We start from the raw sequence: 13,831 nt of genomic DNA, 5'->3' as shown, positions 1-13,831 counted from the left end.
TGTGTGAGAGAGGGAAAGTGCTTGCCGCTCTTCCTGGTAGCCCGCACTGCCCTGTAAATGAGCAGTTGCCGTTGAGTTAGGCGGCAGCGCGGGCTAAATGACACGGCGTGTCAGCGAGTGTGGCCGAATGCTGAGGCCACAGCCACGGCCCCAGGGCTTTTATCAGTCCGTCCACACGGCCACTACAGGCCTTTGACTTAACCTCACACACAGCAAGGCTTCCTCTTCTAACACCTCTGCTGCCTCTCGACATGGCCTCGGCCCCGGCCTGCCAGCCCAGGGACAGATTACAGCTCACACAGGCCCAGAGGGAAACACTGCACCCTGCAAGGCCCGACACACGGTGATTTAACCTTTTTGCCGGAATATGTTTTAGAGTTTTCAGTTTTATATATATATAAAAAAAAAAAAAAATAAAGCTGTAAACATCTGTAACTCTGTAGTTGGTATTTTTCTTCAGGTTGGGTACTATTGGAGCGGATGCTGTCTGGGTTCTGGTCACGTCTGTGTTTGTTTTGAGAAGGAGATGCTTGAGAATGTTCTGGTTTCACAGTGCAGGGCTTTGTGGTTGTTTCCGTTTATAATCATTTTATGTTCATGGATTTGTGCAACTAAGACATGTTGCCGGTAATAAGTTGTGTTGTCTTGTTTTTCATATTTCATTAAAGTGAGAAATGTATTTTCCTTCTAGTTGTTTTCACAAGGGCAGGCCTTTTCGGATTATTGCCAATTTCCTTATTTTTGCCCTTTTGTGGAAACAAATGCATCACATCTGGATTGTCAATAAAGAATAAAGGAAAGCTAAATAAATATAGGACCATCCCACTGTGTTGTGCAAGTCTGAGAACTGGCTCTATTGTAGTGTAGTCCAAGCTTGACATTTGAAGAAAGCACTGGAGTCGAGTTCTTTTCCTCAGTGTGCGTTTTTTGGGAATTTTTTCCCCCTTTGTCTAGGTAAACATCTGCTTCATGTTTTGAAATGTATCTCATAGCTTTGCACTGGCCATGACCGTGAGGGGAAAATAGTCTGAAGATCATTGTGGCTGTCTTTCACTCAATTCTTTTTTTCCCCTGCCCAGACCTTGTTTATCAAGCCCCTGTATTTAAGCTTAATATAACTCCTGTTTTGCTGAGAAAACTGTGGTGGTTTAATCACTGTCAGTGGTCCTACGCCTCTCGGGTGTGGCTCGCAAGGCAAAAAGGACCCAGTGCGGTCGTGCGTCCAGCTGCAAAGGGGCTTATTTTGTGGTCTAAAAATTGCAGGCTTCCCCATATGTTCCCCATAAACGTGGAATGCAGCGTGGGACTTGAGGAGGTTTTTATAATGAAGTGGCCGTCATTGCATCAAACACCATGGTCTCTCCTGCTTCTAGGATAGGCCATGGGAGCCCAGATTCAGGCTACACACAAGGCAGCTCCAATGTCCTAACTTCTCACCCACACGTCATTCTGGAGATTTTCTTCTAATTACTGACCCACTGAATAATTTTCTTGTCTACTTTTCGTGCAGAGCTGCATTTCATGTTTATAATTTGTTCATTTGCTCAGATTTGATGTGCTACAAGACTCAAACCTTACATGCAAGCTTCACATATTAATACAAGATACTGCAGACAGTCTGGTTTCTCATGGAAGTTCTTTTCACCCCAAAGAGGAAGTTACCACAACGGTGTAAAGAACAGAAATATTAAACATGCAAAAATTTCTTGTTTGTTACATTTGAAATAAGCTGCTGCTGAAACACGACAGCTGAGCAGTAAAAAACATTATTCAAAAGAGAAATAAGAACTGTAGTTGTATGTGTTGTTACCAGCTCAGCATTAATCTCTTTGGTGTGTTTGTGTGACTATATATGTGCCCATGTTTTTGTTTTTATTGTCAGCGAGGCACTCCCAGATGCAGTGGTTTTAGCGTGCAGTATCACCGTTGGAAGTGATCACTGGGCCTATTATTTATTTATTGGCTCCAGCAGACATGGAGACTGTGGTAACCACACTGAGAGGAGGGGAGTGTGGGTTTCATGTCACCACACACACACAGGCTGTATCCTAGAGATCCTGAGCAGCATGACATGTGCTCAGTAACCTGTAGCAATAGCAGATGAACTCTGTCACTGTTATGCATAGATATTTATGGAGAAAGCTGACACACATCACTATATTCAGCAATGATCGCTGAGATAAGCTGGGTGAGGACAGATAAAATTAGACATCATGACTGGTAGTTGAAGGATAGCTGTACTCCTTCAGTACAGATTTGTAGTTATGGCACCTGCTGTGTCTCTTTAAGACAAATGTTTACAGGTTGTAAACTTTCCATCCAACCACCTTTACCAAAGCTCTTCCTGTTTTTCAGAAACTGTACCAACAAAAAGACACAGAATCCAGCTTTCTTTACAGGTAGTTGATTTGAACCCCCATATAGCCCCTGGCACCAAGCTGTTGAGTCTCATTGGTGTCTTTGTCAGACAGTTCCTTTTGTGTATTTATAGAAACAAAGTACAAAATAAATTTGTTTAATCAGTTCTCAGACATGATTTTAATGCTCTTCTAATAAACACAATTACAACTTGAAGTTAGAAACTGTTGTTTTGATTAGAATTTATATTCTCCAGTGATGTAATTGTAGGAAGATCTACTTTAGAATAACTTTACTACATATTTGTTAAAAGTGGAGATTTTTTAGGTTACTACAATTTGTCATATCCTAAATATATTAAAAACTTAAAATTCCTTTTAAAGTAGAATTAAACTAGTATGCTCAAATATATCACCAGAATTTCCAAAAAGTTGGGAAAATGTGTAAAATGTAAATAAAACACAGAATGCAATTATTTGCAAAACTCATCAAACCATTTTTTTATTTTCAGTAGATCAAACATGTCAGATGCTAAATTTGAGATGTTTTATCCCTTCATGGAAAATATTGTGACAATTTGAATTTCAGAAAAATATAGCTGTGAAAAATCACAGACTTTTGTACACTGTAAAAAATCATCAAAATTGAAAGTATCAGGAGGAATCTCTGTGCGCGGGATACAAGATTGAAGGTCAAAACTGGATTCTCATTATCTTTGGACCCTGAGGTGACACTGCATTAAAACAGACATGATTTTTTTTATTTATTTATTTTTTTACTGGAAATCGCTGCATGGACACAGGAACACTTCCAGAAATCACTCACACACAGCTCACTGTGCAGGTTAAAACTGTAACAGTTAATGGCTGTTTGCTTTGGTGTTTTCTGTTTCTCAGTTTCTATTGTCCTTTTCTGTTCCTTGATTTCTATTGTCCTGAGGTTTTCTGTTTTTTGGTTTCTTGTCCTAATAATGTAGAGCCACACCCCTGGTTTGTTCTGTGCTTGTTGCTTCCTGATTCAGCTCACCTGGTTTAATTATCTCATTCACTTTACCTGTTTACTGTTAGTTAACCTCAATATATATACCCCTTGGTTTCTTTTACTCTTGGCTCACTGCTGTTTTCTCCCCTGTGTTTGTCTTAGTGTATTACCAGTAGTCTCCATTAAACCCTGGATTATTGTACTAACCTGCCTCTTCAGTCCGGTTTTGGGTCCACTTCTTCTCCACCACTGACAAAAGCTCTATCTGTCATGGTCTCTGGGTTTTGGTTTAGGTTTTTGTAGTCTTGTCATGTGTCATTCTGAGATCCTCATCTTTTTTTGTAGGATTCCCCTTGTGTATTCATCCATCCATTTTCTGTGCAGATTAGTCCAATACTGGGTGTTTATCATTAAACCTTGTTCCTGCACCCGTCTGCCTCCTGACTCTTCATCCTGCTGGGTCCTCACATTCCACCTATCGTGACACGATCATGCAGATAAGCAGCCATATGTGGTTTAATGAGATAATTAGACAGGTTAATCAAAATGTGGAATTATTTTTGGGAACCATGGAGACTGTATCATGCAGACTAAAGAGGAGAGGGACCATCCAGCTTGTTATCAGCAGACAGTTCGAAAGCTTGCATCTCTGATGGTATAAGGTTGCAATGGCGTGGGAAGCTTACACATCTGGGAAGGCACCATCAATGCTGAAAGTGCATAGAGGTTTTATAGCAACATCTGCTCCCATCCAGACAACCTTTCTTTAAGGAAAGGCCCTGCATGTTTCAGCAAAACAATGTTAAGCTACATACGGCATCATCATTGCAGCACGGCTGCACAGGAGAGTTTGGGTGCTAAAGTGGCCTCCCAGATGTCCAGCCCTTTCACCAATAGAAACACATGGAGTATTATGCAAGAAAATAAAAAGAAATTCAGCAACAAAGGTCTAGGTTAGTTGAGTAGCCAGAATCCTCCATCAGACCAGAATGAGTCAATATTACTCTTTTAAAGCTCCAGTAACTGGTCTCCGTCCTTTCCAGATGTTTACAGACAGTTAAAAGAAGAAGAGATGCTACACAATGCTAAACACCACCCTGTTCCAACTTTTTAGAGATTTGTTGCTGCCATTAAATTAAAAATAAAACAATATTTTATATTTTATAGTTTATGAGATTTGCAAATCATTGCCTTCTGTTATTTACTTTTTACATAGTGTCCCAATTGTCCATACTTTCATATATTTTATGGTTGATGGTGACGTGGCTGAAACAGCAATTCTATCAATTTAAAATGTTATTTTAGTTTTTAAAGAATTCAAAAGTAGAAGTTGAAGCAGCTCAGTAACAAAACCATGTCTGTTTATTAATTTAAAGTAACTGCAAATGAAACAGCAAACAAATTAAATGGAGAAAATTTGAATTGTTGCTTAAAGAAGAACAACACAACTTTCTCAATGAGGTGCCCTCAATCAATGGCTAATTCAACATCCATATTTCATCCTACCTGTACCAGTAAAAGTCAGCCCGATGTTGACTCTTTCTTTCTTTCCTTCTTCTGTTCCCCTGATAATGTCCTCTTGTGTTTTTTTGTGAATCAGCCTAGATGTGCATTTAAAATAGCCAGTGTGTTGATATGTGTGTGTGTGTGTGTGTGTGTGTGTTACAGTTTGCAAAGCGAAACTAAGCTGCAAAGTGATGGAGTGTCCCAGATGAAGAAGTTGCGAAGTGCGGTTTCTCAGCCTCAAGATACTGCTGGGCAACAACAGCTCCAGGAATGTACATAGCAAATGTCACTGAGCCATCAAAACAAGTCAGACATTCATATGTTTAAGGTGAGAAAGTCACACAGTTATGAAAGGATTCACATAAATCGTTTTCCCACTTGAAGGTCTTTTTAAGCAACCATATATTAGTTACATAAATGTATTGAAAATACTTTTTTTTCTTGCGTTTATTTTTAGATATAATTTTGCTTTCATGTCATACATGTTGATTGTTCAGGAAGAAAAGGATTAAAACCAACAAAACACCCCACTGATCATCTTCCAGTTTTATTATGTTTTGGTTCACAGTGCTTATCACATCGTGCTTGTGTGTTTTGTGAACCATTCGTCTTTACCAGAGTGGTAAATTTACACTCGGTTTTGAGGTACACAGAAGCACCACATCATCGCTCAGAGCAGTTGAAGGGGTTAAAGGCTACCGCCTCACATTAAAAGCGCCCGTTAACCCGAGACCTCAGTTACCCCAAATGCCCCAACATTCAGCACACACACAAATGTCTTAGCCCCAGCCAGACCAGAATAGAGCGAAGCATTTTGCCACAAACCTAACTCATCCCATCGACCTCGATGCATTGTCAGGAACTGCAGAGCAAACACAGGTGGAATACTGCAATATTGCAATGCCTCCTTTTAGCTTGTTTTCATATCACCGTTCAGTTGTTACCATTGAGATATGCCTCCTATGGAAATGTACATTTTCCACATAGTTGAGGCTTTTGCTGTGCAGACCTGCAGTTAGCATGTCAGAATGCTCTCACCATGTTTTATTACCTGTGAGTGTGAGCAATGTATACTTGTGTTTGTGTGTATGTGTGCACTCAAACGTATTTCCTGTGGTTCAGACTTGGGTTTTGGATGTGACAGACAAGGCTGCAAGCATGCTAGTCTAAGTTGGGCAGGATGTTCCTCTAGAGCAGATGCACAGTGGTTTACTTAGACACTGTGTGCATGTCTGCTGCAAAACAGTCACTTAAAACTACAACTTATTTAAGAAAGTATCTCAAAAAGATGACCAGTGTACACATAAAATGTCAAAGTAGTTCAGTGGCAGCTATATTTAATTTACCTCAAAATTACATAAGAAGTATTTCACGTGTCAGCTTGAGAAAAGACTTAGTGAAATAATTTTTTTTACATCAGAAAAAGAAACATAAGAAAACATTAACTTAATGTCTTGTTTTTAATATTTAGATGAAAGAGTTGGATAGCTTGCACCTGATGGAGTTATTGTTATTCGGTGTAATTTAAGTGGAGCATGTGAACAGTAACATGAGTTTGCTGCATGATAACACGTGACTGTCTGCGATGGTTTAACCAAATAAGTGTGATTTATTATTTCCCACACATGAAGCTAACAACAAGTCATCTTTAGTCTTTAAAGCACCATTTTTGTGGGGTTATTTACTGGCTCCAGAATGTGCTTTGGTCCATTTAAACTCTTCTACGTTTAATGTTTGCTGTGCAAAATGATGGATGTTCACATTTTAAAGAGACTTTAAAAGAATTTTTAGTGCGGAACGTTTTGTTGTGGAAAAATTATCCTGGCTGTAAATAATTAGTCATGTTTTGAGGAAGGCTATAATGCCAGACATTTTCAGATATGGACATATGTGTATATATGAACAATAAAGGCAAGAATCCATATTTGTTTTTGTATATCCATTAATGTTGTCTATTTGGGATCTTGTCTAATATAAAACCAGATTTTGTTGAAAGCTGTTGCAATCATGAGGACTAAAAACTAGTTTTCATGAAGCTTAATGAAGCATAATTTCTGGGGGCCTGGTTAGGGTTTGCTTAGACTGTGCACAGTAGATGGAGGCCAATGCAAATTCCTAGTAAGAAAAACTTTGCGTACATGTTTAAGCAGTATACTTAAAACATGGCAACTACAATATCAAACATCCAAGAAAATGTTTTTTACATTTTGGCTGCTATGACCAGAAGGAAATTCTTAATAGTTAAAGCTAGATTGCCTTATACAACCTTACCAAACCCTACCCACCCGTCACAGAAAAGCATTTCTCTCGCTTTGCTCCAGTTTCTGAAGTTTTCTTTTGTTTACGCCAAGCAAACATGACAAAGAGAGTTTCTGTTTGATTATGTAACTCCCACAAAATATAATCTCCATTTGTGTTTTACAAGATCAATTTTGTGTTTCGTCTCAGCGATGCACACACACCATTCAGTCTTTGTACACCCGTATAGTTGCCCTCTTTATAAGCAAAGAAGACAACTGTGTCTTCCACAGTTTCAACTCATTGTTTTCACTTGCAGCTTTTAATTAGCGTCTGTTTCTGCCTGTCATCTAAATTGGAAGCATATTCTAAACATCTGTGGACTATAAAGTGTTTAAGCATGTTTGATATTCAAATTCTTTTCTGTTACACTGGGCATTTATTGATTAGTCTGTTAAACACTGAAACTTAAAATGTCATCAAATTAGTTAAAATTAGCACATTTCATAGAAACAATGAAGATCTTCCATAAGAATTATATTTTCTCGAATATCCATGTGCATTATGTGAAGGATGACACTTAGTTTATACATCAATAACTTATTTTTACAGTAGTTCCTTTAATAGCAGGAGAATGTACTTGAAAAGATCAGCTTTGTCTTACCAAGAATTTTGACTCAGTTTAGTGGGCAAAATCAAAACTGTACCATTCAATGTGCACATAAACACGTGTGTTTACGTGTGTGTAGCAGTGACCTCCTTTCATATTGCCGCCCACGCATTTCACAAAGTTGGTTGCTTTTACTGACCTAGAACAAGGGAAGGGGGCTCAGGAAACCCACAACTGTGTTCGTGTGTGTGCTTGTATCTCTGCAAGTCTGTGTAACTGTAAATGTATGCATATGTGCATAAGCCTTTTATGGTCTTTTGAAAGCCAGTAACATAATAGGGCACACCATTTTTCTCCAAAATGTCGTTCTCACTTTCTCTCTCACCCCTCCCTCACGCTGCCTCTCTTTCATTTCTCTCTTATTTTGACAAATAGGACTGACGTCCATTAGGATGCTTTATGAGGTGATGGTGACACAGGGCACTCTGACGGCCCCATAACACTGTCTCAACTCCCCAAACACGCACACACTCAAGTCTCTTTGACTTCCTCTTTCTCCTCGTTCATCCTTTGTGCTCTTTAATATCAAAGCTCATTGATCTCTGTCATCCATTGCAATGCATCCTTACACTGTCTTCTTGTGTGTTTATGTGTGTGCGTGGCTGAATCTCCTGCCAGTAGCCCTCCTCACTAGTTGAGAACCAGGGACAACACATGTCTGATGTATGATCCAGGGCTGGCTTTTATTCCGAGGGAAAATTAGTGTTTCCTTTGTGGGCGGGGAGTGTGTCCGTGTGTGTGTGTGTGTGTGGGTGTATGTGTGGATAAAAAAGAGGAGTCCTAATGAGGGAGGCCGGCCTCTCTCCTTGCCTCTAATGTGTTCCAGGCCCCCCAGACTGGTTGGCAGGCTGAAAGATTGGTAGGGCTTTAGGGTACACAACAGCAAAGATGTATTTCTCAAGCCTGCCTTACCTCCTCCACCTCATGAACTTCTTTTCTCCACCTCTAAGACCTATGCAATGCAATGCATATCATTTGTAGTGTTAAACAACACAAACAGGGCATCTAATGAATCTACTGCTCAGACTGACATTCGATACAGAGGCTGCAAAAGCAGTGATTGTACACTGTTTCAATGCATCTGTATGGACGTCTGTATGATTCCATACATTTGAAACCAGAAGAGCATTGTGGTTGTGATTTATGTGAAAAAATAATCTCACCATACCCTTTGAATGTCACACGCTTCCCCCTAAAAGTAGCAAGAAGCGTGTACTCCTGACTTTCAAGCTGAAGATCGGAAATAAAATATTCTATTTTGGGAGTTTTTTTTGTTTTGTTTTTTGTTTTTTTTTATTTGTTATCACAGATATTGACAGAGCAATAGTGAAAAATGTTTTTAAAAAGTAATATTCTTTTTATTTCTAGTTTTAAAAAAATCTATAAAATGATGATAATGTGGGTGAATTGATCGCACATACAGATGTGTTGGGGATAAGTAAAGGTACCACTTGCCTAAATATTTATATTGAAGAAATGACACAGTGGCATAAAAAAAGAAAATAGTAATGGATACTAAACAAGAGCAATTTAAAAAGTGATGACTTCTGATATGTGGAGGTACTGAGTCATGTACTGAATTTCATTATCATGATCCCCAAGTGTGAGAATTTATCTAAAGGTCATTTATAATTATAAAAATAATTGAATTATTGTATTTGAGTAGTTTTATTATTAAATATTTTCTGTGTTATGCAGTAATCTGATGAATCTTGAGTTTATGTTTATGTAAGTTTATTTTTTTTTATATTTACAATCATGTATTGCTTATCAGTTTTTAGTGACAACCTGTGTTTTTCTGAGTATTTTCTTGTGGCACAAACTATTTTTGAAAAAAATGTTCAGATCATGAATAACATGTATTGTGAAACTTGAGATTGCCAGTTTAAAAATCACATTTTAACATATCAAGATGCTTTCAATGTTTTTTGTGTGTTAGCTTATCACATATAACCATATTTAACAGATGCCAGTGTTTCTAATTTTCTTGTCAAACCGAATGTGGTTTATGAAATCTGCTTGTCGTAAAAAAAAAAATCCCACTTAATAGCAAAACAAACCAGTCTTACATTCTCTTCTACAACTAAGGTTTCTCTTACTGCAGTTATTTTCACTGCTCATACAGTATATCAAGGTAACACGTCCTTATGCATTTGCCTGCCTTATATTTAAGGACCGGGATATTTAGCATAATTCTCCAGCTTGTTGCTTCTTAAATCTCTTTAAACATGTATTTTGTGTTCAGTCTCTTGTAAAGAACTTCTACAAACTATTGCTGATGACACTTTTGAAAGCAGGGTGCTTACGTATGTAAAATCAAGCTTCTACTAAGCAGAGAAGAGCAGATTTCCAAAAGCTTTTCATCCACATGTACTAGAAACAATGCTGCAATGAGATCCATTTTCCTGTCTTACAATGAAAATACATACTGTAATTGCTTCTAAACAAATCCTGCATTCACCATCCTGCTGTTGAGCACGAGGGTCCTGCGCAATATCTTAGCTGTTTACACTCTTCTCGACTGAGATGTCAGATATTCCTCTAGGTATCTGTTGGAGGCACTTCTACCAGTGTGGGGGTCCCTGGCCCCAATAATCTTAGATGATCGTGGGCAGTACTGTTGCCTTTACCAGTTTTAGTATTATTACTGAAAAAGTGGTAAATCTGTTTTGCAGGAAGATTGACTTTACATGTTGACTACTGAGATTATGATGATGGCAGGTTAGCTGGGTTTCAGTACCTAACTGGCATAGACTAAATCGGAAATGAGAAAGTTGTGATAATGTATTTACGCCAGTTGTGTACTTTTAACACCTTGGACCAGAAATTAAACTGTACACAGTGTTAAAGACCAATACAATGATGGAGTAAATCTACGGAGGCTGTTGAATCAAATTAAGATGTTTTTTGTTTATTTTTGTTTATTTTTGATAATTTAAAAACTATAATGATAGTGTACATGTAATGTGCTGGTTTAAGTGTGTGTAGGTGTGTGGGTGTGCTCATGTGAGTGTGTGTGCTTGTGTGTGTGCATACATTTATGCAGCTATATGTCTGAAGAAGATAGTTGCATAAACTTAACTGATGGCATTTTGTCTGGTCCTTATATTTTTTTTCACACCCTTTAAAATGGCTGTTTGATAGTTAAGACATGGTTTTGGATTTAAGGTTAGCATGAGGTTCAGCTTAGGACACACTTGAGGTTAGACAGTTTGATGTTAATTTTGATTTAGTTTAAGTTTTGCTTTATTATTCCCATTTGGGAAATTTGGCTCTACATCTCTAGATGTACTGAAGAACATTGGGCTGCTATTTTCAGTGCCCGGGGAGCATTTGGGAGGGGTTAAGGACCTTGCTCAAAGGCCCACAGAGGTTCACCTCTACTGGCACACCAGAGACTTGAACAGAGGTCCTCTAGACCCAGACCCATCTCTGTAACCACTCTGAAACCCATATGATGGTGAATATTAGTGTAAGGAGCTGGAAATCTATTACATCAATACAGTTTGTTATAAAAATACATATGCAAATATTCTGAGCTATTTCCTACCAGCTTGTCTGTGTGGCTGGCTGTATTTGTGGGTATGTAGCTTACACACATTTGCATGTATGTTTATGAATAATTCCATTCCTTGGTAACAAGTACTTTATTTGTTTTGTTTTTTTGATAGTGTATTTTTCCAAATGCATTAAAGATGCAGTTAGTAGGATGCACACGCATGTAAAATTTATGCTTTGAAAGTATGCAATCATCATATATTTAGGAGATATAGACTGATTTCTATCTACATTGGGAGTGCTGGTGTTAGTGGCTCATATACTGTATATGTTGCACACGGCGATCTTTAGTATAGTATCTCAGTTTTGAAGACAACACCTCTGATGTAGTTTCCCACGCTCATCACTTTAAATAGGTCTAGAGACATCTGGGTTAATCTGTAAACACACAGGCATGCACACACACATGCACACACACATGCACGCACATACAAACTCATGACTTCCATTGTGATACATGCATAGCTTCACCTATATATATTATATGGAACGTCTTTGAAAGAAGCAGGTGTTTTTTGTAACTTCTTCCTTCGAAGGCATTAAAAAAACCAGAGTATGCATCTTTATGTGCTCATACGCAGGTTGTTGCATGCATATGTGTGTGTGTGCACGTGCATATGTGTGTGCCTGCTGTCTGTCTGGGAGCGAGTGTATAGCCAGGTGCTTGCTAACATACTGGGGCTTGTGGTTGTGGTTGGTGGCTTGCTTGCTCTGCAGACAACTGAGAAGGAACTGTCTATTTTTTTCAGTATTTCTATCTGCCTATGTGTGTGTATGTGTGTGTGTGTGATTGTACCATCAATATAGATTCTTTTCTATGTTGTTCATAGACTGTTCGTGACAAGACTAGGGGGGTATGGTTTCCGCTGCTGTGCTACTTCAGTGCATACAAAGCTGCTTGTCTTTGCTGGAGTCTGCCTGTTTGGGTGTGCATTTGTAGTTATGTCACCATTTTTCTCTATTCTACAGTCTCTTTTATATGTTTTTGAGAAGAAAAAAGTCTTGTGTGAAGAGGCATGCTGCAGACACAACAAACTGTAGTAACATCCATCCTGTTTTCCTTTCTACCGCCTCCACGGTGAGGCTCCACGTTAGTCATTTTCAAAATGTATCTGCACTGTATAAACATACCAGCAGGCACTTTTAGAGGTGTTAGATCAGAGGATATAGTAACATTGGCTGTATCAAAGGCCCCGCTCCAACCCACATGTATAGTTTATTGCGGGCTCACTACAAAGGGAAACAATGGTTGTAGTGGGAGTAGATAGCACTCTGCCATTCCCGCAGCCTTGGCTCAGGAGTTGTGGTGGCACTGTATCATATGATGCCCGGGGTAAATACAACTGAGTAAGCCTTTGCTAAACATGGCCACGTAAAAGGTTGCTTTTAAAATGTGGTAAAACAGAAGATTAGTTAATTAGATTCAATTAGATTATAGTGATTGTAACTATTTTCAGGCCGTAATGATACATCAGCTACTAATCAGGAGTGATTTTGCATCACGTGTGTCTGATGAGTGGCTCTGCTTGGGATTTGAATCCCCTTCTTCTTGTCCTTCAGTAAATTTAGGCCTGCTGCTAATGAAAGATGCACCGCCACACCCAAGATAACATCTAATTACATCTTACTCCTTTTTTCCCCCCATTAAATACAAGTGAGATTATTTATAATATGGCAAAAACAACGGATATTGATATTTGTGTTTTTGTTCAAACTTTCTAAAGCAGTAAAACACAACAGTTGCTTTTACATAGAAAGAGCAGGATCGAGGCTGACGTTGCCACAGAACAGGACATAAGTTGCCACATTCTCACGGTGTTGGTTAGCCAAACCTCTTTACCCAGAAGTCTTGGCTTGGTTCTGCTAAGTTGAGTCATCTCAACACAGCTAAAGGCTTCACCCACACATAAACCACTACTTACTATCTGACTCACAGAGATGAAGAGCTTAAACTTTTACACATACACATTATATGCAGAGATTTAGCCATTGTTAATTTCTCAATTTAAAGTTATGCCCATGTGGATTTATTGATCGGGTTATTGGAAATATTAATTTCCCTTTAGGTCAGTTGAGAAAAATATATCTGTGCATAAAACAACCCACATCTGCTGTTCAGATGTATCGCACAATCTAGCAAAAAGCTAAAAAGTGGTTTCTGCAAACCCACACAGACACGCTTTTCCATTGCAACGTCAACCAATTCTGCATCACCTGATATTTCGGTGAGCAATTGCTGTTGTGATGAATGTATGTATAGGAATGACTTGTCCATTTGCCACAATGTTCCACAAGAAAAGTATATATTTCCATTCAGGCAACATTTAGTTTGAGAACATTTGTATCATTGCCAGTAAAACTGATTTTAAGCCATTTTTATGGCCAGTTAAATGGTCATACGGCACATAGATTGTAGTTTTTAGCTATTTTTTCTATAGATAGATTTATCCAACATATTGCTAATATGGGGGTGGCACGGTGGTGTGCTGGTAGGCCTCACAGCAGGAAGGTCACCGGTCT

This window comes from Melanotaenia boesemani, chromosome 20, assembly GCF_017639745.1.
Source record: "Melanotaenia boesemani isolate fMelBoe1 chromosome 20, fMelBoe1.pri, whole genome shotgun sequence".
NCBI lineage: Eukaryota > Metazoa > Chordata > Actinopteri > Atheriniformes > Melanotaeniidae > Melanotaenia > Melanotaenia boesemani.
This window is presented reverse-complemented; position numbering follows the sequence as displayed.